The 26,163-nt window shown below is 37.9% G+C and overlaps 1 protein-coding gene across 2 annotated transcripts in view; it reads left to right on the forward strand.

The window, feature by feature from the left end:
• The window catches only part of LOC112986694 (cytochrome P450 7B1), a 126,579-nt gene that overhangs the window by 76,269 nt on the left and 24,147 nt on the right, over positions 1 to 26,163 (forward strand). The window lies entirely within an intron of this gene.

The raw sequence follows: 26,163 nt of genomic DNA on the forward strand, positions 1-26,163 counted from the left end.
AGTGGTCACTATTTTGTCAGAGTTCTGCAGCCTGTGGCGGCAGCGGCAGCAGCTTTATAGGCACTTTTAGAAAGTGGGTGGAAGAGTGTAAGCAACCAAACAGCAGCAAAAAAAGATGACAGGAGAGACAGTAAATGGGGAAAGCCTATAGTTGCCAAACTTTATGTAAATGCTGTATTTTGCTAATGCATACTTGACTATGCATGAAGCGTTGTTTTCCCTCTTCCAAGTGTGTGTGTGTGTGTGTGTGTGTGTGTGTGTGTGTGTGTGTGTGTGTGTGTGTGTGTGGTTGTGGTTCACATTTCCCAGTGCTATAGAAGCCACATACATCACTGTATGTGGTCATTTAGCCTGTTTATTTCTGGAGATCTATACAGTGTTAATAAACCTCTTTGAATTTAGTACTGACGGCAGTTGCCAACAGTGAAAGGTATTTGAGACGGAAAGCATTTCTGGATCTGTACTACTCATAGAGTTCTGAGTATGTGATACTTTCTTGAAATTTGATTATATGTAATTTGAATATGTATAGCCATGTATCATAACTCACTTATTTTCTGTCTCCTTCGAAGCAACTATTTAAAAGATTTATATGTAATGGAAGGTCCAGTGATGTTGATGGTGATCCTTTTTCTTTTTTTAAATTAAAGTAATGCCTTGATATTACTAAATCTGTTGCCTGGAACATAACAGTGAATTAGTATTGTGCAATTGACAGACTAAGTAGAGATGATCAAAACTGATTGTAGAGGAAATACAAAATTAATCCAGTTGTAGGATTCTGCAAACCCAACAAACATGCAGAGAAGAGTACTTTTATTTCTTTGTAGCCAGATGGTTTGTCCTATTTTAAGCTGATAGAATCTTCATACATTTCTTTTGGATGTCATTGGTTTTAACTGCCAGACAGTATCTACTGTTAGAACTTTCCTTATTCCTGGATTATTTAAAGAGTATTTTTGGCACACTTGAATGATCATACTGTACACCAAGTTAATTTTTCCTTACACTTAGCTCATACGTGAAAAAAGTGTTTATATAATGAAAAAAACCCTCTAAAATGAACAGTTCTTTTTTTCCTTTTTTTGACATGATGTTGACAGAAGTCGCTTTGATGTAGTTTAGAGTCATGAATTTTCTATCTGTTCTGTTTTTCCTGGGGCTCCATCTATTCAGACATCCTGATCTGTCATTTTGCAACACTTTGTGAAGTGCTTGACAGATAGCGGTTTTGACAAGTGCTGGACATCAGCAGCAATTCAGAATAAGCAGTGTATATTTCTCCAGGTAAAGTGACAAAACGTCTAAAAGCGTAAGAAGAACTGTACAGTCTTCAATCACATTTAATGTTACAAAGCAAGACTTTTTCTGCTTTCTGTATTTGTTCTAGTAACGTGTAGTGGTTCACACTTCAGTATGTGCTGGAATTTTGGATTGGGAACTTTTTTTTTGTATTTCTTAATACAGGACTAATTTCATTGCTATGATAAAATCCTGAGAAGGCTTGCTGAGGCTGTTGCCTCGAGATCAAGAAAATGCAGCACAGCTAATGTTTCATGTAATAATAATTTCCAGTGTCTTCTGGTGTTCAACCTAAAGAATATGTATGTGATCAATTATCTTTGGTTTTTATAATGCCATTTAATTGTATCGAATGAGTCTATAAAGAATATAATTTAGGAAAGTCACCACTATTGATTAGTCATTCTGTTTTCTATACCATTTCTCAATTGCTTTCCTAATGATGGTTTATGTTATATCACCTATACATACTCACAGATTCCACATTTACATTATGTGGTACATTGAAAATGTAAAACATTTCATATAATTATTTTGCATCTGTATTCACTCAAGAAACAGCTGTTGAAAGTTGAGGGGGATGCAAAATGGCACAGCCTGAAGATGTTCTTGTTCATTCAGCTAACTCCTTTTTGATGTGATACCTACTGGCAGGGTTGTGTGGTGAATTCAACTTCTTTGACAGCCATCAGCCCTACTGACCAGTAGTTTCAGTTTTTGTAGTTAGGGGAAAGATGAGAAAAAATATTTCCATAATTTAGATTTTTTTTTCAGCTGCTGGATCGAAAGCCCCTGCCAACAACTATCTAAATCAACACCATGCCAACATGTTCTGTAGTCCGAAGGTCACTCAAACATCTGGCCCCACAGTCTTGTTCTTTAAGGTTTGTCACTGGGCAGCATCTGTTTATAGATTCTTTCTCAACCTCTCTTTGATCACTTTGACAGCAAAAAGAAGCTTCTATCACCCTTGATGTGTTAAGATAAAAATATCAGGAACATCAGACTGTTGTAAAATTTGGTGCGATTTCATATAATATTATATCTGCACTTTTAGTTTCTCAAGTTTAAAATATTTTTCTTGGCTGAGTTACAGGGAATTATGTAGTACTCTCTGCTGTCGAGATTAAAAAAAATATATTGTCAGAGCTGATATGTTCAGTGGGAATGTGAAAATGACTACACTAAGCAGGTCTTGCCCAGCTGAGCTTGGTCAGCATTTAGAAAAAAAGTTTGGAAAGTGAGCAGAGCCTGCATATTTAGCCTTCATCTATTTTGAGTAACATGTTATCTAACTCTTCCTGGTATGTCTGTCCTGTGTTATTTTGTGTGCAAAATGTTACCTGGATTTCATAAATATTTATTTCTGTTCTTACATCTCAAGATGTGTCTCCTCTAAATAATCATGGTAAAAGAAAAGGAAGTAATATTATTACTTGCCTATGTCTTTCCTTTAGTAACTTATATAGGCTTACTTTTGGATCTGCTGCTTCAAAACAATGAGAATTTTCTTGCATTATTACAGAAAAGAACAGAAAGGCCCTTGGTCTCTCTACTGTGGTTTGTAACATTAAAACACCATTTGCTAATCTTTGACAATGTTAGAATGATCATATTTATGAAAATTGCCAAAGACTAGTTTGGCTCGTGATGGAAAAGGTCTCTGGCATGCTGTCTTAGGCAGCATTACGGTCTCATCCTCAGCAAAGACATAATGAGAAGATGTATAACTCTGGGACAGATACTGTCTGTAATATGAATGTGAAAAATCATGCGTGTGTGTGGCATTAATTTTTGTTCATGCCCTTCCAGGGTTTTAGCAAATGTTGCAGGCCACCCTAGAGTCCTTTGTTGTTCCACAGAATTGGTGCAGCATGTCATTCAGGCTTCTTGATCCTTAACATTGAGAGATCTCTGCATGAGAACTTAAACATACACATGTAGGCCTTAGTCCTGCACACCTGCTATTGACAGTCCCCTCAATTGTCACCTGTAATGAGGTTTTTATAGGGACATGCCCATCTGTTAGATGGGCTGATGCCATAGCTCATTTCACTTAGGCTATTGACAGCCAATAGATGGCTAAAACTTTTGACTATCATCAACTGGATACAAGAAAATAAGCAGATGTGAAAACTGGGAGCAGACACATCTTAGTAGGGTTCTCTGCAGCCATATCAAATGGTAGGGAATGCATATATCATCTGGCCCAAATGAGGGGGCTACATCCTCATTATTCCCTTAGACACCATCATCCTTGACATTTAGTGCATGGAAGGGTCTCTGTTCCCAGCCTCTGGCAGTGTAACAGGGGAAACAGACACTTGGGCAAGGAAGGTTGGTCCCGTTGGCAGAATGGAGTTGTAGTTCAAAACTCACTTGTCTTCAAGAACAGAGCTAAGCTACGAATAGCCTTAGCAGTAGAGAAGTTTGTGCCCCACAAAGGGGAATAAAGAAAGCCAAAGGATGGGTTCAACCTCTCTCCTTGCTGCCCACCAAAAAAACTCAACCTCTAAGATGGTCAGAAAGAATAAGGAAGAACATAACCTTTACTGAACCTTTCAATAGCCCTGAGGGGCAAGATAACATCTGCCAGTCTGGATGCTTGATGAGATTTCTGGTTGCATGAAAAAGAGGAAAGGTAAATTTTCAGAGGTATTTTTTGGGAAGAAGAGGCAACATTTTGTTATAATCTAATATGCAAAGAAGTCTAAGTCTAAGACTGTAGATCTGAAATGTACATGGGGTAGGTGCTTCCATAGTAACTGTGAAGGAGATGTAGGCTTTGAATTTAAATTCCAGCTAGCACATTTAATAGTGTATGAACAGTTTATGGTAGATAACCTCAGGATATTCTTCCCAAAGTCTTTCTTTTTATTAAAACAGTGGTTCTGAAAATGAAAGAATTGCATGATAGAATATCATCGCTGATATCCTGTATCTTTGTTCTCCCATTTTCTGCTTGGAGTCACCATGTTTTGTTTGTGTTTTCTCTTTCTGCATGGTCTCTCGAGTCTACTTGGAAGTATGAACCTTACTCCTTTTCCTGTGTGTTGCTGCTTTAACTGTACATTCCCCAATCCCCTGTCTTCTCTTCTCTCCTCCTTTCACTCTCCTTTCCTTCATGATATCATTTTATCTATTCTTTGGTCTGCTCAGAGAAGATCTCATTGCTGATGGGCTGAATTAATGACTCCATTCATTTACAGATAGTACTTTACTAGGGAAATGGCCTAGCTAAAGGACATTACATAAGAAAGCAAAGCTTGTTAGGCAGGAGCTTTGCCCATAATATTTTTATAGAACAGCTGCAGTTGATATCACCTGCAAGAATCAGAAGGATTTGTTCTATTTTAAGTACTAATGTCAGAAAGACAGAGTGCTTTCTGAGAAAAATAAAGTGGGTTTACACGTGAGAAAACCTGCTATACCCTCTGTGGTGAGTTGCACAAGAGTCTGTTTTGGAGACTGATACAGGTTTGAATAGCAGGAATGTTGTACATTGAAGCCAAGTTGCACTGAAAGATACTATTAGCTAGAACTAGTAGTCTTTCTTTATATAACATACATGTTGATTAATTTTAATTTTAGATAAACAAGTAAACATTCACACAGAAACTGTCCAGGAAATAAAAAGACCTGGAAGAAAGGAAAAAATGATGCAATCCTTATTCCATATGTAGGGCTCAAATATGGTCACAGCACAGTTCAGCTGGTGGAGTAAAAAGCTAGGTTTGAATGATTTTATATGAAAAACAGCATTGTCAGCAATATAGTGAACAAACATGTGAAGCTGTTCAGTTTTCAGCACTACAGCTGTGAGATGAAACTTCTGTTTCAGTAACTACAAAAAGTCATTTATTGGCTGTGTGTTTTTGTCTAGGATTTTTCTTTCAAGTAGTTTTTATCATGTATTAATAGCCAATTTAACTAGCAAACTAGTTAATATTTTAATAATATTAGCTAGCAAATATTTGCCATTTTATGTTTAAAAGCAAGATTTCAAGAGTGGTCCATTATATGGACTGGAGAACAATGGCCTCCCCTGTATCGTTGTGTGTACTTTCTTGGTAATTTTTGTCAAAATTATGTTAAACTGGGTAGCGGTTGTTTCCTTCTGCTTCCTGCCCAGCATGTGTTTCCCAGTCAGAAGAACAACTGTACTAGATCAGACTAAAGCCTCACCTACCTCAGTTTCTTGTCTGCTCCAGTGGCTCATCGTGAGTATGTACCGAGGAGTACAATGTCAGGAAAGGCATATAGAGACACTTTCCTTTTGCTTCTCTCAGTCTCGAAGAATCTGTGACCTAGGGACTAACCCATAGCCAGCATTTCTGTAATTTTGGACTCTCCTCCATAAAGTTCTGTAATTGTTTGAAACGTAAGCGTTTCAAACTCAGTTTCTCTCAGTATAGTTTCCATAGGCACCCTGCCAGGCTGATTTGATGCCCTCTAGTTCTTGTACTAAAAAAGATAGTCCTTTAAAATCTGCGTGATCTGGACTAAGTTGATTAAGACCCTGCCTGAACATTGTGGCCACACTGTCTGTGTAGGCGAGCGCAAGAAATGAGCACGTCTCTGCTTGCTGGCTGCATTGAGCTTATCCGTATGAATGGGAACAAAGAGCCTACCAACACAGGGTTGACCACAGTCTGGCAGTTTTCTGTATTAGTGGCATTACCATCTCAAATTTTGAGTCATAAGAGGCTTCCAATAAAGAACATGGACCTTTAATATGCCAGGGATTGCGCTGTAATGAGATGCTGGCATTGCAGGGTATAGTCTGGGGGGAGCCCCCGTGGTAGAAACCCCTGACTGACTGACTGATTGCAGGACAGAGTTGAACTGATGGTTGTTGTTCGCTTTCTGTGATGAAACTTTCCATAGATGATTTTGAAGGCTGAAGAGCTTTTCCAAAGCAGGCTGGAATATTTTACGTAAATGAAAATCTTGCCTGAATGCTGTATAAAAGGGCACATGTCTGATTATTGAGGCTGCAAGTATGCTGCCACATTCCTCCTACAACCAGCTAGGTTTATAACTGTGACATCTGTAAATAAAATTAAGATAATCCCAGCAATTTCAGAAAGCCTTATATGATTAATATCTATTTTCTAATTGCTTGCTATAGAGAAACATAATTAATTGTAAAGACATTTTTAGAAACAATGCAACAGTCTTCTCTAACTGAAAGTAAATGTTTAAAAAGTAAGAAAATTGATGATACAATTAATTATACAGATATTACAATAATCTAACCTGCTTGGTAGAAAGTTGGTGCCTAGGGACAGTATTATTCACATGTTAAACTGAAATTAACAGTAACATTCTTTTAATCATTACAGTCTAGGAAATGACACATAATACAGACGCAGTTCTACAGAGTTGTATAAGTTAAGATTTCGGAGCAGTGCAGGAAGATGTGAATTTATATTCATACATAACTATTAATGGAAGTGATGTGTCCACATTATCCTAAAACAATGCGTCCACTATAGAGTATTAAGATTTGCCCAAGTGTATTTGTAACTAGATGATGGGTTAACAACACTATATCCAGCACATTTCAAGCTGCGTTTTTAAATATGCTACTAACTCCACAACTAAACATTCACTGAACAGGGATTTTCATTAACAATAAACATTGTATTTCAAATTTAGCTTTATTATTTCCAAAATAAGTTTTAATGGAGGAAACAATTAACATAAACACTTAATTTTAAAATGCAAATTTACAAGAAAATACGTAAAATATATTGTTGATAATAAATATGGAAATTAATATGCAGAGTTGCTACAAGCTGTTGTTCTATACATTTCTTAAAGAACTGTAAACTCTTAACCAGTTGGATGTATGGTTATAATTTACCTACAGTATTTTGCTAATATTACAGATGGCAGTAGAATCTCAAGATTAAATTACTTATCTGCTATTCAATTAGATTTCAACAGGTTGCTTATACTATAACAAAAAAAAAGAGCATTTAAAATCACATCAGTTGTAATGGTACAATGATAATACATTAGAAGGTTAAATGGAGCACTGATGGTAAAGAATACTGCAGGAATTGAATTAGCTCTGAATAGGTGTGTATAATAATGTGTATGTTTGTATATGTAATATGAATGTACACTTTGTAGTGTGCTCATTATAAAGAAGAGAGAGCAATATGAGCTTGATTATCTGTAAAAATGAAGAAACTTTTAACTTTTTTTGCAAGCAAAAGTTTAAAGTAATGGGAAAAAGTCTGCATAAAATATAGGGGTAGAAGTAAGTTCTTGAGTTCTGTTAGTTGTTGGTTTATGTATATATACATATATATTTGTATTTTTCAAATCTTAAGTGGTCTTTACAGCAAACTAGAGTGTCTACTCTCTGCTTCTCTTTCCTATGGGAAACCAATACACCATTCAGAGGAAAAGCAGGATGTGCTAAGCAGTGCCCTGTTGTTGGGATACAGAGCAGGAGGAAAGCTCGCAAGTTGAAGGCAACATAAAGCAGTGGAAGATTTGTGAAATAGATGCTCTATAAGAACTTTAATTTGTGTTTGAGCTTGGGATCTGATTTCCATGACCCTCCTCCAGCGTCTCTGAGCTGGAAGGACCTCTCTAGTCCTGTTCTGGACAGACCCCACACTGGGGGGCAGCCAGTCCTCCGCCGGGGCCCTGCCTTCCACTGAGAGCAAATCCATGCTTGCAGGTCCGATGGGGGCTCCTGTGGGTTTCACAAGTATTTGTCAACACAACCTGTGATTCTTCTTGTTATAGTTGAAAAGGACCCGAGCAAAAAACAGATCATTTTTTACTCCCATTTGGAAACCAACCCAGATCAGCTGATCAGGTGAATGATGTTAAGGTTGCTCTTGTTTTCTTTTTATGGCTTGTATCTGGCCTGGCCCTGGGCTTGAGGTGTGATGGCTTGAGCTAGCAGATATGTAGCAAGACTCATCATGTTGCTGCAGAGGAGTGAATGTTTCTCCCCATACCCCATGGCGGTGAGTTGTAACTCTACCAGAAGTTCGTCAGCTGTAGCAAACAGTTCAGAGGTAGCTACATTCATCTCCTTTTCCTTACAAAAGCACTTGGAGCCCAAGTTGCAGAGCAAACAACTCTTCCAGTTACCCAAACACCAAGTCACTATAAAACAAAAGCATGTTATATAACAGAAGAAGATATATAAGTCCATGTTTAGAAACTTAGGCCCATAATCTTTAAATATCTACATGTTTAATTATACTGTAGGATTTGAATTAAGTGTTTGCTTAGGTTTTGCAGGGTTTGGAGCCATATATTGCACAGTGCTTAAATTTGTTTCTGGCATGTTAAGACCACAATATTCTAATGTACGTGTTCTGAATTACATAATACTTCTGAGCACCCTTTCTAATTTTCTTAATGCTGTGAGTCATTCGGCTTCTTGGCATTAGTTAACTTGTTACATAGATGATTTCCTTCATAATTGTAGGCAGTTTTGCTGCCTTGTTTTTCTCTTTTTCTTTGGCAAACAGTATTGTTTTACTAGTGCTAATAGAGTTGCCTGTTGCTATTGCAAGTTTAGCCAGCTGTGAAGCTGCACTTTCTTTCTGGTATTACCCTGCACGTAGTTATGAAATGCAACCTATTAGTTGTTTCAAAAAAGCGTAGCCACTAGGCCCAGTGCTGGGAGGCCCTCCACTTTCTCCTGCCGCTTTAATTTGCCATGCATTTTAGTGGCAGTTCAGGCTGTTTCTTTATGCTTTTGTGTAATTTCCCTTGGCCATCACTACCTGTTCCTTCTGGGTATTTCAGCCAGTATATATCCCAGTGTTGGCTGAATTCAGGTCTCTGTTCGGGAGCTCTCATTGTAACTTCTAGTCTCTTATTCCCCTTCAGTGTTATAGTTGGACATTACGAGGTGTGCAGGGGAGGAAGTTGTATATACAATACTTCTGATTCATCATGGAACAGCTTTCCAAAAAAATACCCATCATGTAGCCTTAAAACATTTGACCCATAACCTGCCTTGGTCTCTGCATTTGACATCTTAGCTCCATTTTGATTTTTTTTCCCCTTTGGATCTGATTGGTATTGCAATGGACTTGTTGTGAAGTTTATAGCTATCATGACAATTTTTATTTTCTAAATGAAACAATGCCCCCTGGTGCTCCAGGATTCGAGAGGTCTGGTTTTACAGTCAAAATAAAAACAAAACCAAATAAAATCTTCTCGGACAGATACTTCTTGTCCCCAGATCTGCCAGCTACCACTCAAATGCTGTCACTGTCATTCACAGGAGTAGAGGAAGAACATTGTCAGCGTTGAGCAACAAAGATAAGTCAAAAAGAGAGTAATATGGAATAAAAGCATACTTGAAACAAGGCACACATTGGTTAGGCAGAGTAAAAGCAAATTACAGAAAAGAATATAAAATGAAAGGGTCAAGGCAAGAAGCAGTCAAAGGAAGAGTCAGAGAAAAGTAAAATTAAAACTGTCAGCTTATTGAAATGTAAAATATGGATAATGGTAGAGAAGAGGTAATAATATTAAAAAATTGAAGTACTATTTTATAAAAAAGATTGAATTTCATAAAGATAGTACAGAAGAAAAGGACAAAGAGGGTAAGTGTGAAAAATAGACAGTGAAGAGCTTCAAACTGAGATGGCAAATCTAGAAGGAAGAGAAAATAGAAGGTGTATAGTAAGTGCATGAATGCTACAGAAATGTGTAGGACAAGTGAGTTGGATACTTTCTATACACTAGCAAAACAGATTTTTAGTGCAGAAATTTAAGCTTAAGTCCCTCTGGAGTAAAGGTGTTTCCGGAGTAAACAAGGGAGCTTCACAGTCAATCTCCGTTCAGTTTAGCCTGTCATTAACATTTGATTTTTAAAAAATTAAAATGATAAACTGCAAAAGTGTTCCTGATGGGCACAAATAGGAACCAGGAGAGTGCTGTTTATCTCATCTGCAACTAGAAAATTCCCTTGCAGTGTGACTTCTCTGAGCCTTCCCACTGACAGGAGGCTCAGATTTTTAAGACAGGTCAACAGAGCGCAGACTGACATGAATCACTATTTCTGTTAGAGCGCAGCACTGTGAGCGCTACCAAAGCTATCTGTAAAACCCAAACAGACAGAAAAATGAAGGCAGGAGAAAGGCAAGGGAAACCTCCCCATTGCTGCAGCCACCAGACTTGTAAACAAGCCGTGGTCTCCGTTTTTCAATTGCAGGCGCAGATGAAATAGCACAGCTCGGAAGCAGGGATGCCTGAAGATGGCTGTAAGATAGCTTTATGTTCCCACAGTCCTGGAGCAGCAGTGAGTCAGTCAAGTCCCTCACTGTAACTTAGAATAGCCTGAAGGCTGCTCTAAATCATTCTGGCTGCCAGTGACCCTCTAACAGCAGTGAGGAATTGCTGGGGCATAGCAAAGTCTTGGCTGTACTTCTATTCCTTTGGCCACATCCTCTAGCCCAGCCGGAGGAGGTGTTGGGGAGGGGGACTGGGGGAGACTCAGGGAAAACAGGAGAAGGGAAAGCATAGAAACAAGTGTAATGCCAGTTCTGGTGGAAGAGCCCCCCTTTTGCTGTGGCTGGCAGGCATCCAGCGGCTGATTGTGGCCGTCGATGTACCACAGGGAACTGATGGCTCCTGCACAGGCGGGAGAGATCCTGTGGCTGTGCAATGACCATATGCAATGGTAGGTTTTGTCACAAATGTTTTAAAATCTGCTTTTCAAAGGCATTTTTGAGAGTTCTGCAAATGACATACACTCCCCTTTCTCTGGGAATCTGGCTGTGGTAGTGACTGTTACATAGATCCTTAGACATGCATGTGAGTGTTCATATGCTGTGACCACCACAGTCAGTTTTTCTAGCATACCAGTGTTACTCAGGTAGTACTACTTACCTAGTATTATTTGGTTTAGCGATATTTACTTTTTGCTTAGTTTCATACTGCCTTTTCTCAGTCCCCTCTGAGGTGACCCCAAACTGATGGAAGCTCCAGTTAAGATCTTGTGTGATGTGTTTCCAAACTCTTATTTTTTCCCGCTTTATTACTTCTTTATGAGTAAAATGCTTTGTGGCTAGGACAAGATCAAATATCACGCTTTACAAACCAAAGAACATGCATTCTGCAGATCTCCTCTTTCTCCCACTAAGCAGTGAACAGGCCAACCTTATTAACAGGTAGCTATCAGAATTGGGATGCTACAGGCTGATTAATAACAAAGCATAATTGAACATGCTGTTAGAGGAGATACTGGGGGAGAGGAAAGATGATTATCGCTTCTAATAATTTCTTAAAGCGTTTCCCAAAATTTCACTTTCAGTCAACTAGGTAGCCCATGGTGGGGCACAGAAGTAGAGTGATTTTGAAGTAACACTGAGCAACACCATTTGGTTTTATAAGTAGTAACCATCACATATCTTGCACATCTCTGTAGTTGACCTGACAGCCAATGCAAAGGTATATAATTTATACTTCCAGATCTCTCCTAATAAAAATGTGAGTAGGTACATTCCCCATTCATAAAAGCTTAGTGAAGGCAAAGAGAGAGTATTTTTCCGCTCTGAGATCACAGACATTCAACCAGTCACTGCATCTAATCATCTGAGGGAAAAGGGCAGAATCCCTTGACCAGCAAATGGTGAAACGATAGTAATTTGTACCCACAGGTACAGTGTGCGTGTTAGGGAACACAGATGCTATAATCCATGATTAAAAATGAATGCTGTTAATACTGTAGCTCATGATATCTTGTCTTTTCTGATAATTTAGAATAAATATTTTTAAAGAGGAAAAAAAGATATATTTGTAACACTGATTGACATAGTCAGCAGCTGAGGACCAGATCTTTGGGGTGTAAATTCATTTAGCTCAGTTGATGCCAGTTAGAGCTGTGTCAATCTGCAGTTCTTTAAGATCTGTCCTGAGGACATCCAGTATCATTTGCAGAAATCTTTTGAACAGAATCGGTAGAGTTCCTTGGAAAGGATTCTGTGAATTCCTGCCAGGAACTTCAGCTGTGAGATCTTCAACACAGTCAATGGTACTGAAGATCTACTACTGTTAGAAAAGACACACAACCTCTGTCTGTTGCCTTTTGATTACAACTGAAGGGAAAACTGTTTAATGTTATCTTCAAGGTTGAAAACTGCTAACATCCCAAAATACTGAAGATCATCTGATTCTGTTGAATTTGCCTGCTGCTGTCTTCTCCACGGCCTTTTTAGATAACAAAGATTAATGCTAGCGTGGGGAAGATTGCTCTAGAGCCTTACCAGGATATATTTCCATCCAAAGCAAGGACATTTCTACACTAGCGAGCATTTCATGCAATCCACAATATTGTCTTAAAAACACCTATCAGTTTACCAGTTTCAGCAGTCATTGCAGATAGTTTTGGTTCACAAAACAAGAACGTTATGGTGGCTGAGGGGAAGCGGTGAGAAAGGCATGTTTTCTGTGTTCCCAGTTAATACATAGGTCAGTACTGAAGAATATTTCCAGAAGGTATTCATCTGCGCAGGAGAGCCCATTGAGCGGGTATCTTTGATTTAACACCAGTAAGGAGCTGAAATCATGTCCTTACATGCAAGCATTTTGGAATATTTAACAGCTTAATTTTTCTCTGAGGATTGATGACTTACTGTATGTCATTTATTTGTTTGAGATTGTTTATGATCTGATGATCTCTCCTCACATATTTTAGTCAGGCATATTATATATCATTGTTGCTTTATGTTTTCTATTACTGGGAATTAATTTTTCACACAGTATCTTCATTTAATTATATAATACAGCCACATGTGCATTTTGCATGAATAGGGTGAATCTGTTTTAATTAGGCATTATATATTTTGCTATCTTGGGTTTTCTTGTAAAAATTCCCAAGTTTTTTTGTTTTAGCATAACAATAGTCATATTCATTGCTTCTTACATTATAACAAAAGCACTCAGATGTCAGTTAATAGATTGCCATAATCAGCTTTGTCTCTTAATTAGAAAAGAGAATAAAGCTGTTTAGGGGTGTCAATAAAATGACAGATGTATCATTAACAGAAGGCTACATTGGATCAGAATGGTACAAATGCTTGGATTTGAAATGTTAAAAATTGTTACAAATAACCTTTAATTTCTAATTTTCATTTTCTTATGCTTTTTTCTACTTGAAAACAATAAAGCTAGAGTTATATAACACATCATACAAATGGAACAATTATCAGTAACGGAGAGCTCTGATTCCTCACATAAAGTTAAAAAAGTATTTTTAAGTAACTCTTTTTGTATCCTTGGGAACATGTGTTACTCAGCATTCCTACCTGCCCTCAAAACAAAATTCAGCATGTTGAATATACCCTTTAGCCATGCTGGCACTCATCATCATCTCTATGATGTTACCAGTTGTTTATGGACAGTGCGTGGATTTTAATATGAAATTCAGGACATACCACGTACCCGACTTCTCAGTGCAGCCCAAGACATGAAATCTTTTCACCATTGAGTGAGTAGACATTTTGCACATTTCTCCATCAGTTTACAGTGCTGTTGATATCCATCCTATAATATAGTGAGAGTGCATTGTACTTGTAAGACATAGTGGCTTTCAACTGGAGCAAACCAAAGCTTTAGGACCTGACAGAATTTCAGATATTCAGATGTTGGGACAATGGGAGTTACATGCTCTAGGATTCAGCGGTGAAGATGGAAATAAGATCACAAGCTGCATTTGGGCTGTATATGAGCTGGCCGATCCCAGTAAAGTCTGATGTTCAGAGCATTCACAAAAACCAGCACCCCCTTTCAGCTGTACTGGCAACCTGAGCTGGAGCTGAGTGTCAGACTGCCCACAGATCCCAACTGTCCTTATGGCAAGCAACATTAAGGCCCTTCTAGGAAGAAATCTGGGCTGTTTTGTCTGTCTGGCATCAGTCATATGACAGAATTAGATGTGCAGATGGGCCTGCTCATAGGTCAAGTACCTATCCACATGTGAGAGCAGCCTTAAGTGTACCTAAAAATTTGCACACACACATAGCTTTCTGGTTAGGAGTATCAGCTCAGCGGCTGTACAGGCAGTCTAGAAGCAGAGAGAACTATGAATGGGTGAGCAACCTGACTGCAGTCCAAATTTGCATCCATTTCTACATAGCAGTAGAGACATTGACAGCATATCCCTAATCTCTGCCTATTTTTCTGGCTGTATCCATTTTCTTTTCATTAGAGCCAGTAAAGCTTGTAATCTCCCCAACAGGAATGTTTTAAACTTTTAAGATTTCAGGAAGCTTTGACACTTCCATGAATCTTGTATCCCACGCATAGACAACCACCTCATCTACTGTTTGGCATTCAGCAATTTAATTGTGTGGAGCTTCAGAATTGGTGTAATAGTACTCAGCTGGAATAGCTGATTGGAAAATGCCGAACATTTCTTAAATGAGATTTCCAATTTTCGAATTCAAGTCTTTTTCTTGATGGGAAATGGAAATTACTTTTACCCGCTAAGCGTGCCAAGGAATTTAGAGGCAGCAAGATGTACTTACTAGAAATTGACTGAAGTCACAAAGTTTGAATTAAGAAATAGATCTCAGTTGGAAATTTTACAGTGTTGAAAGGTGTTTGACTATGATATTTTAAGTCATTTCCATGTAAAGTGATCCAGGAGAGAGAACTTTGCACTCTAGAAGACTGCCATGCTACAGAGGAAGTCATACTTTTCCACAAGTGAGCTTCAGATGTGGTGTTTTGATTCCATCTGTTGAAGTATAAAAGACTACAGAGGGCAGTGAAAAATTAGATCCATCAAATCTCAAATCTAAATCTGATGGAAGTTCAGATCTATTTTACAACCCTGAACCAGAGTAGGGACTTACACACTGGAAGGTATCTGCTTAAAAAAAAATGGGATAATATATTTCAGTAAGTCTAGAACAGGCAAGTCTTGGACTCCTCAAAGAGATGATGCTGTTATAACCCAAGTATTACTTTGTGCAGGGAACAACTTAGGAAAATAATGCAACTAGTGTTCATTTACAATTGTAATGTCTCTGATTACAGTCACACGTTGACTGTTGCTCAATTTAATTTAAAAAATGGAAAATTATATTTATATCGTCAAGTCTGTCTTTCATAGCAGAGGGATTTAAAACATGTTAAGACCCACAATATCCCAGTTTTTCATCCATCTTACCATCTTCAGTTAATAATTTTAGCTTTCCATGAATGCCAAATAAAGATGCGTTCTTGATTCACCTAAAATTGGAATTAGTTAGCTTCCCTAAACCTGGTAAAGATGTTGTACATTCCAGAGCAAAAACATAATTAGCTCAAACAAATACAAGGCCAAGAAGAACTTCATTTAGGTTTAACCTTTATGCCCTTGTACACAATAGAGTTTACATAAGTATTTGAGAAGGGCAGGCACAGCCCAATTAAAGGAATATATTTTCCAAGCATCAAACCATTGTTTTCAGGCAGTATACTGAAGCTTTTAAATTAATGCATATTAAATCTGTTACAGGTTCAGCAGAGTTTTAGGCTCAGGAGAGGGGAAAGCAGATGAGGACACCCCAGGGGGAAGTCAGAGAGAGATTGTCTTTGAGACATGCAATCCATCTCCATGCTTACGGGGTGTCCGCGCGTTCTGGGGATGTGTATAGGCTGCTCCACAAATCACTGCAAGGAGGGAAGGCACCGTCACTCTTGTTGGTCCTCTCAGAATGCTCGGAAACGTGGGGACACAGTGAGAATGCTACAGTTGTGTTCGCTCTGGTGCTTGTAAAATAAAATTGAGGAGCAGACATTTTGTGGGAAATACATTTCAGATTTTTTTAAAAAGTGTTTAAAAGTAAAGATGTTTTAAGATAGTTTAGAATTTGTCTCAGAATTGAGTAGTCTAGATGCAGGCTAGTCTTACTCAGCAATGTGTAGTAAAAGGTTACACTTCATAGCCACTCATACCAGATTTCATCACATTGCTATTGCACAGTCTGTAGCATGAATTATGGAAGGGTGCCACTCATATGCAACAATAATGTAAACAGATCTTTACCCAGCCCTAGGAAAATAAATATTCATATTATCTGGCTTGTTTCCTCCTAATCTCTGGTAGCTTGTTAAGGCAAGGACAGGATTTAGGTTATCAGACTATGAACTATCATTTTTCTTGCATATATGTGTAAAGCTTGTTATTTTCAGAAGTTTGTGTGTTTCAGAAATGATTGATTTTTATCTCTGCACAAAAGCGATTTAAAAATCCGTAGTCTGGAATGGGTGGCTGAGGAAGAAGTTAACTTTTTGGTCTTGAAAAAGGTCAGTGCGTGCTATTGTAGGAAAGGATAGAGCCAGAGCAGAGTTAAGGGGAAGAAAAGATGGGAGAGAAAAGATGCAAGTGAAATGGAAGTGGGGAATTTTTTGAAGAAAAAGAGAGATTGGAGGAAAGGGTGTAGAAGCACTTATATGCGTAGGGAGGAAAAGGAGAGATTTGCAGTGACTAGGGAGGAGCAAAAGAAGAAAAGAAGGGTACAGATTGCAACATACTTTCTGCTGAAATAAATCACCTGGATTGTGTGCTGGGAGAAGTAAAAGCTGAAGTTGCAGAGGGTGTGGGGAGAGGCAAAGGTGATAAAGGATAGCAGGGATTTCAAGCATAGTGTCAGTTCAGATATAGAAACAAGATGGTAATACTGGGATGGTGGCAGAAGGAGAAGGAGCAGGAGAGTGTGAATTTGTAGTGGAGAGTCAGTGAGGTTATGAGACTGTTTCTCCTACCACATGCAATAGATTTTTACCCCTAGAAGGAAAAGAGAGAGAACAAGGATCTGGGAAGCACATATATATAATCTTTTAAATAGGAAGATGACATGACATGCTAATGCTATGTTTAACTTATAAACACTAGGGCTTTTGAAAAATGCACCTGAGTACAGTATTTAATTGTTGATTTCTTGTGCTATATAGAATAGTGACAGGATTAGCTGTTTTCTCTCAGTATATTATTTAAACTTAGAGATATATTTACAAATAAGTGGACTAAGTAAGATATCTATAATATTTTTGTACTTTTTCATCTGTTCAGACTATATAATATTTTTGGAGTTTGTCAATACATTTTTTTATTGTATATTGTATATATTTGTAATTGTATATGTCCTGACTGTTAATTCTGTAATATGACTCATGAAGTGTCTGACATCTGAAGCTCTAGGGGGAGAGGAGGAAAATTGCTTTTAGGACACCATGTGCTACTGGGCTTCCAGTTGGGGAATGCATGGCCTTAACTGTGGAAGTCATGAAATGGTTAATTAAAGACTGCATAGCTATGCTGCATCTGTTTTTTAAGATTAAATGCAAAATTTTTTATTTGTAAAAGGGATGCACATGCAGATTTTAAGATTGAGTAAGTGGCCCTGTTTCTTTGATTAATTACCTCAGGATAAATCGGGAGCGGGCTGCTGGTAGTTGAAGATTATATATATGGTAGACAGTAGTGAGAGAACAGTTTTCTAAAGCATTTCATTATTGACCTATAGTGGTAGATAATGCACTCAGTTCAGAAGATGGGTTGTACTGAGACTCATAATGGGACCATGACTATAGCAGTTGTTTATTACAATAAACTGTTACAGTTTATTACAATAAAACAAAATGTTTGTGTTACTGCAAAAAAAATTGTAACAACAGTCATTTTTGCTGTAGTTAATTCAGATTACTCTGTGTGTATGTATGTATATACAAGTGAGTATGCATATGTACATATAATGTGTGTTCATAAATATATGCCTACATACACATGCAAATACATTCTGAATGAATCATGGTTACTTTCTGAAAGTGCCTAATATTCCCTGCAAGGGGAAATGGAAAGAGGGAGCAATTTTATTTTCGCTAGTCCCATCTCCCAAGTGAAGATCCATTTTGCGATGGACAGTCTAGACACAGAACAGAAAGGCTGTTCCCATGTCAGAGTTACCAGTCTAAGGCAACAGGCGGATATAGGGAGGTGGGAGAGCGCAGTGGGGAAACTGGACAAGACTGATCAATGTCAGAGATTGCAGTGGTGGTCAGGATTCGAGGGGAGATTTGATGGAAGATAAGGTGGAAGTAAAACCAGGTGGACAATACTGGGACTGCGAACGTGCTGGAGGAGATGAGAACAGAGGCTCCCGCACCTGACAGAAGCTCGGTTTGGGAGGAAAATTGAAACTGGCTGGACAAAGTGACTGAACGGGGTGGCAGGTCCACCGAGAAACCCGGGGAAGGACAGGCAGCTAGCGGAAGTGCACAGAGGGAGGCAGATCGCAAGCAGGAGAAAGACAGATTGGAGATTAGTGGGCCAGGAAATCTGACATAAAAAACTTGAAGAATGCAGTGTGAGAATGGAGTTAAAAAAACAGAGGCAAGGGAACACACAGGATACAATTAGGGAATTGTAAGGGATACATCTCCTCTGCGCTGTCTAAGTGAGGTGGCTACTCTGACCTCTCTCTCTTGTTAACAGAGGAAGATCAATACCTCCGAAAAGCCTTTTCATTCCTTTTCTCTCTATTGATTATAAAGAACTTGAAGATGTCCAACTTAACAAAGATACCAAACTTTTAGACAGCTCAGTTACATGAAATGAGGCCTATATATTTTGATTACCTGCTTTGTTGTAATGGACATCCTGCATGATGTCATTATCATACAGTTTTAGAGGAAATGAGCTTTGATTTTTGCATTTAAATTTTTCTGCTTCTGAAACTATATACTAGGTGCTCACAGAAAATACATGTGATGCAAACTGAAGATGCAGTATCTGTCAGAATAACATTATCCTCTCTTTCCTAGATAACAGGGTTTTTTAAACTCAATGATTTCCCACTGTTGTTTCTGAGATTGCCTGAATTTATTTGTATGCTCTTTGTTACGTAAGGAATGATTTCTGCATGTTTGAATATATTTCTGTGTGGAGCGCTGACATTCTTATCCACACTTCACTTGTCATTTCTAGGCCAGACGGTTAATATGATTTCCTACTATGAGCTACTTACTGTGTACAGTTTTCCCATGTGTTGCAGTACGGCAATATATAATACAGTGCAGCAATGAATTATGGAAGAGTTGGATATTAGATGAGAGTTGTTGAGTTTTCTTAGGTGAAGCCAGTAAATGTATAGTGTAAATATGTTCCTGATAGTGGTAAAAGGAAATATGGGTTCTACTATTCTACATATTCTAATATTCTACGTAAACTAATCCCATCCTTCTCATATGAATAGAGAAAGAAACATTTATGTTTGTGGATAATATCAAAAGAGGAGGGGATGCAAGCCTGCAGAGGGGGGTTAGCGTTCCAAATGGCAAACTGGAAAAATAGCGGACGACTATAATTGCTTAGTTAGGATTATTCAACAGCATCTAGACAGGACCAAGAGCTTTTCTCCAGGAAAACACTGAGGGCTGTGGTGGTTCCCAAGCTGGGTGTGTATTAACAGTGTCCTGCTTTTGTACAGAAAGCTGAGGTTGTGCTTGGATGTGTAGCCCACCGGGTGCGTGAGGTAATTGCTCTGCTGTGCTCAGTGCTGGACACTGCAGTTCAAAAAAGATGTGGGTTAACTTTAGGAAATCAAGAGAATAGTTACAAGAGTAGATAAAGGTCTAGAAAACAGTTATGAGAAAATACTGGAAAAATTGTGATTGTTTAACCTAAAGTAGACTAGGTGAGAACATGATAAGAGTCTCTAGATATATGAAGTGCTCCTGCAGAAGTGAAGGGAATCATTTATTCTCATTATCCCATGTGGACAAAATGAGAAGTAGTAGTCTTAAAGTACAATATGATGATTAAGGTGAGACATGAGGAGAGACTTTCTAAGATTGAGAACAAATTTGTTGGGAAAATTGTTGAGACTCTGTATTGAGTGTGAAGAGCAGCATAGACAAAGAGCAGGAAAGATACTGGTGTTCAGTATCCTACCTGGAATACAGGGTATGGAAAACTAACCTGTCAATATCCCTTCCTAGTGTGTTTTTCTTTGATTAAAGCTAAACTAAGAAAGCAAAAACCCTGGGCTGGGCAAGTGATCTCAAATGTAAGATGTAATAAAATAACCTAGGGCTTGGTCCAGAAAAGTGCTGAATAGCCATGGCTGCTCTTACTGACTTTGCCTGGAGTGGAAATAATGTAGGATTTCAGGGATTGGGCTGTTAGCACTGAATTTATTTTAACTTTTAATATTGCTCAATTTTTGTTGCCTTGACCCCGTCTTTTCTTCAGCCATGGCTCCTCTTCTCACTGTTATGAAACTTTACATGACATTCTGTCTAGGACTACCCTTCTGGGAATTTTCAGCCCCTGAAAAAAAAAGTTTTTTTCAGTGGGTTTCAGTTTTTGAACTGCTCAGATGACTTTCCCGCAATGGTATTTACCCGCCTTTTTGCTTTCTGGGCAATATCCCAAACAGTCATTACAAATAGTGTTTGAATTTGTGGATGTGTCTTTAGACACACAACTGTCAAAGTATAATAGGTGATACACACAGTGTGAACTTACAGCTGTTGAGATAACTTAGTCTAGGAAACTGCAAAGGAAGAAGATTTCCAAGAAAGGGATATTTCAGAGCTACTGAATGAATTGTTGAGGGCTAGTATATTCTTGACATTTGGGAATGACCTGAGTGGGACTACTACAAGAGAGAAAAAGTAGGAGGCTTCTGTGATGAACTGGTTACAACAAAAATTAGATTTCTTAACAGAACGGCAAAAAGCTCACAGGCTTTTACAGAAAAAGAATATTTTTATTAAATTCACAAAACTTTTTGACAGAAAACTTTCATAAGGATTGCATTTTTCTGTGGAAAATATCACAATAAATATTCATTGGTTGGATGGTTTGTTTTCATCAGCATTTCTACCAGTTTCTCTCATATCAGTACTAGAATCTGTCTTTGCTCTACTGCCCTTTTTGGGAACACAGATAAATTCTTCTCTGTTTGGCGTGCTTGGGAGTATCATATCTCTGCTGCTTATTTCTGAGTCTAGCCCTTGCTTTTTAATTTTTAGCTGAAATTTTGAGCATAACATTTGTATTGCCGGTGCTGTAAAATTCCCTCAATCCTCCACTCTTTGGTGTGCTATCGTCAGAGGGGAACCACATCAAGAAGATGTTCTGCTGAGTGGGACTACAAATGCAGTGAGGACTCCATACCGGGTTAGGCCTTGGCCAGAACAGGGGACAGCAAGGGATTAATTTTTACTTCAGTTCTTTTCCTTGTCTTTTATGAGTGAATTTTATCCTAATGAAAAAAAAGAAGCTATCACTACTGCAGGGTGAAGTCACTTCACCTAGACAATGGTCTAGGCGGCAGCAGCAGTGTGTGAATGTATCCCTCTGTCAAGGCATGGCCTGATGCATCCATTTACATAAGACCCCAAATAGTGATCAGATAAAAACAACATGTGATCCTTACCACCACAGAAGTGTTTAAGCTGAGGATTCAAGAGTAAAAGACTGTCTGTTACAAAAGCTCTCACCTGCCTTGTTCTGCAGGGAATACTTTTTGATACAGCATGTATTCAACCTGGAGAATTCAGAGTTCCAAGAGATTGCTGACACGCATAATTTAGATGGGGTGTTTAAGGCATCCATAATTTTATAACTATCAAAAAATAATATTGCAAATGAATATTTGAATGAAAATATATATTTTTTATCCTTACAGTTACAAAATGCCTAATGCTAGGAACATGTCTGGGGGGAGACTTTTACTGGTAAATTTAAAAAAAGAAAAAAAGGAGAGGTAAAATAGATAGTCTTCCTGGCTCTCTCATGTCCTAAGTTTCCTGTGTTCTTTCTTTCATAATACAATAAGACACTCCAGACACCACATTTCTGGGGATTACCTTTCTTGGGGTTGAAGCCTTTGGCCTCATTCTTTTCCTCACAGTTAAAGTGTTCATAAGCCCCTGGAAAGACACTGTCTGTCATGTCTTGTTGCTTAAATATTGTGATCGAGCCTGTGAATAATCTCAAACTGTTTTGACATGTTCATAATAGCTTTTGTTCTACTTCTGTACCAATACATTTCCGTTGCGTAAAGACCCCTCAGCATGGTGTGCTCCAACTTTGCTGTGGTGTGTAATAGTTTGATCAGAAGCACTAAGGTGAAATCAGACCGATACCTTTAAATTTTGTGCAGGATAACAACATTTCAGAAAGTGAAAATGGGTGCCTTTTCTCTGTATTTTTCACTCTCTAGTGAAAGTTGTTCAAAAGTGGTCAGTGGAAGCACTGGTACCCTGCAGAGTGACATTTCCCTACGTGGTTTTTCAGTTGTTCCTTGTGCAGTGAAGGTTGTGTTAACACCAGATGTCAATCATACACCACCAGTGGATTTGCAAGATTATAGGACAGGAAAAAAGATGAAGGTTAAGCACAGGGCACAATAGAGATTACTTATGGTAATGAATTGTATAATTTTTCTAGACAGATCTGGATTAATGTTTATCCCAGGCAAGAGATTACTGTATGTCTGATTCTGGTTGTAAACAGACATTATTAAACAGAAGGTTTATGTTCATGCAATGCGACTATGGGTGTTAAAGCACTTACGATTTATTATGTGCAAAGAGAAAAATTAACCTGTTCATCTGCTATAGTACTAGATGCACTGTGGGTTTTTGCATAATTTGGACGGCATCTGCTCCTTTGGAATACAAATAACTAGTGAAATGAGAAAGATTCTCCTCTTATTTGCACTGATCCAGTGCCCTACGCTGCAGGGGACCTGAGGCGGTGTAACCAGCAAAAGAATAGTCCTGTATGCTTTTATAAAGCAATAATATTTGTATGTGTGATACTTGTTGGCAAAGTATTTTTGCTTATGAATCTTTAGGGATTTTTCTTTACAGTCGTAGAAAGTGTATGTTAAATTCACAGGACTTAACAAATGATGACCTCATTTAGGTTTCCCAGATGATTTCCTCTCACTAATGGAAAGCATAATACTTAGCAAACTTTCAATTTATATATATATACACATATATATATATATATATAAATTTTCATCTGTTCCTCATATAATTCATGTCACAGTCCATTTTTCTCTTGTTTTATTGCATCACTGCTGTTTAGCGGAAGTGCAGCATAGATGTGACATTCACTCTTTTAATACTGCCTCACTTTACTAGTTAAATAATCACAACTGAGTCCGTTACTTATGTGTGTCTTAAATGAGATGAAAAGTAACTGTAAACTATAAACAAACTTCCAAACTGTCCTGCTTTCATTGAGTAGGCATTGCAACTTTATTACTTGCTAACAAGGAAATATCTTCTCACTGTGAAAGCAAAGAAAAATTACAGTTATCAGAATCTGTTCATTCTATTTACAAACTGTATTCGTAGCCAGATGATTTTTGCGTAATGCCATTTTAAATTATCCATTTAACAATGATGGATGATACAACTGTGCTGGTTTTCCCTCCACTTTGTAACTAGTCTGTTTACTTATAGATTATATTGGACATGTTGCTGATGGTTTATTTATAAAATTCACTCACATATACGAGTAATCTGTCTATTATATATTATTGACGTCAGAGAGACTTCTCAGATAAGTAAAGATACTCTTGTATATAAGCAAAATCACCCCATATGTAAAAAAACACAGGAATGTAGAATGAAAAGGCTTGGAAATATTACAAGATACAAACTGTGTTGAGTGAATTAGACAATTGAAACAGTTAAACTAGATCTGAAGCGTATGACGCATTGTGATAGATATCATAGCTTTACTAGTAAGAAGTTCTGAATGCTTAAATTTAAAAAGTTGCAATCTTAAATTTCAGTCAAAACAATTTATATTGCTTCTCTATATTTCTTAGTTATATTTTACATATGATACAGAAAATACATATTATATAGTGAGAGAACTATAACTTCAGCATTTGTAATATTTTGCCAAACCTATCAAATTTTATAAAGGCTGTGAAGTGTGAGTTCTGGGTTAAAGTTTGTAAACAAATTAATTAAACAGTAGAAGTTTGTGTGGGGTTGGTTAATGCTTCATACAAGTAATTTTAAAAGTAACGTGTCATCTTAACCGCTGTGTGCTTTTGAGCATGTGCCTGAAACACTGGATGCTGCTTAGAGAGCTGTAGGGAGCCCAGGGCGGGTGAACTGTGCTGCTTAAAAGTTTGTGCAGTGAAGCATCGTATTTTGGGAGACTATAAAACCTACACTGCGCTCTTTTCTTTGGTACATGTTGGCAGACATCTATATGTCATTAAGATGACCTCCATCTTCCAAAGAGGAGTAAAGCTAGAAATGAAGACACATTTCTGTTATCAGTCTACTGTGGGTCGTAAGTTGAGCCAGTGTTATATTTTTCTCTGAAATACGCGTGGTCTTGACGTGGTGTTTAACAGTGTTAAGCTTATTGCTGCTGAGCTAAACATGTCTGAAGCGAACGATGACCCTCACGTCTTTGTGATAGCAAAATGTCTCCCTGATGTGATCCCACAGACTTGGAGCATTAAGTTAATTTTCCCCTGGATTTCTGAGCTGTGTCCTTTTTCCCCAGCGGAAACCTAGTGAAGAATACAGCTTTTGACCGAATGACAGAACATGGAGGGTGAAATTAGATGCATTAATTTAGAATATGACAAAAAGCCTATCTAAATATTTGTCACAACGCTACTTAGGTGGGGTAGCGTCCAGCCCAGGGAGTGACAGGAGGCCGCTGGTGGGACTTAATAGTCGAGGGGGGAGAAAAAATGGGTAAATCGCTTGGTTTCTTTCCAGTCTTTGAGGCGTAACTGCAGTATCGAGTAGGCTGTTACACTCCCAGGGCTGATGATCCTTCTTGCGTAATCTCAGATTCATTCTTTTCTTGTATTCACTTAACACAGAATTAACCATTACAAACTTTTCTGGGCCACTTGCATAAATAGTGCTGTTATTTGACCGCTAGAGGATGTCTAATACGTTCATTTATAGGAAGTATTAAAAGGAGACGGACTCCGCCTTCTCCACAATAAAAACGCCATGAAACAAACAAACCCCCAAACCCACAAAACCTAAAGAAGCAAAAAAGCCAGCGCAAACGTTTAGGCTATTGCATTTTCCAATTTGAGGTAGAACATTAACTAGTTTTCCAGAGGACAAAATAATGATTTTCCTGCAAACTAACATTTATAATTAGTAGTCAGTTAAACAGAAAGAGATCAAGATGTGCAGGCTGTTTTGGCCACATCTGTTAATTAAATAATTAACAACTTTTTGAAATAGGAGAGCAAATCACTGGCTTATAATTTCCTGCTGAAAAAGTTTGCAGTAGAAAAAGAAAAATTTTATATGCTGCATAGCATGTTCACCTTTCTTTTTTGAGCTCTATTGCAGCAGTTTAAGGGAGAACGTGACTATGATAGGGTTAATCTAGCTACATAAAAATCCATGCTGTGTATGATAGTAGTAAAGCTTGTGATCCCTTGATCTTTGATTAGATCCAAGCTAGTAAATACCTTGTGTTTAATCAGAATGGGTTGTTCTTCATGTAGTATAAGTCACCTTCACAGATGGGATGTAGCATCAGAGTTGTTCGTGAATATTTGTTTTAATCCCTTCTAGAGCAGGCATGCTTTATGTTTCTTTGTTGTAAATCAGATTCGAGCAACTAAATACCAGCATGAAGGAAAGACATTTACTTGTAGTTAGGAATAGGACAGTACGACAACATTTTTTCCTTTTTAAAGAAAAATGTAACTTATTAGAATCTTAAAGAATATTTTATACTAGTCCATAAACATAACAAATGCACAATAATTGCTTCCTTTAGACTGGGATACAGATAAAATTATTTAGAATTTTGTCTTAAACTATTCATACACATTTCTAGCTTAG

The sequence above is a fragment of the Dromaius novaehollandiae genome, chromosome 2 (assembly GCF_036370855.1).
Source record: "Dromaius novaehollandiae isolate bDroNov1 chromosome 2, bDroNov1.hap1, whole genome shotgun sequence".
Taxonomy (NCBI): domain Eukaryota; kingdom Metazoa; phylum Chordata; class Aves; order Casuariiformes; family Dromaiidae; genus Dromaius; species Dromaius novaehollandiae.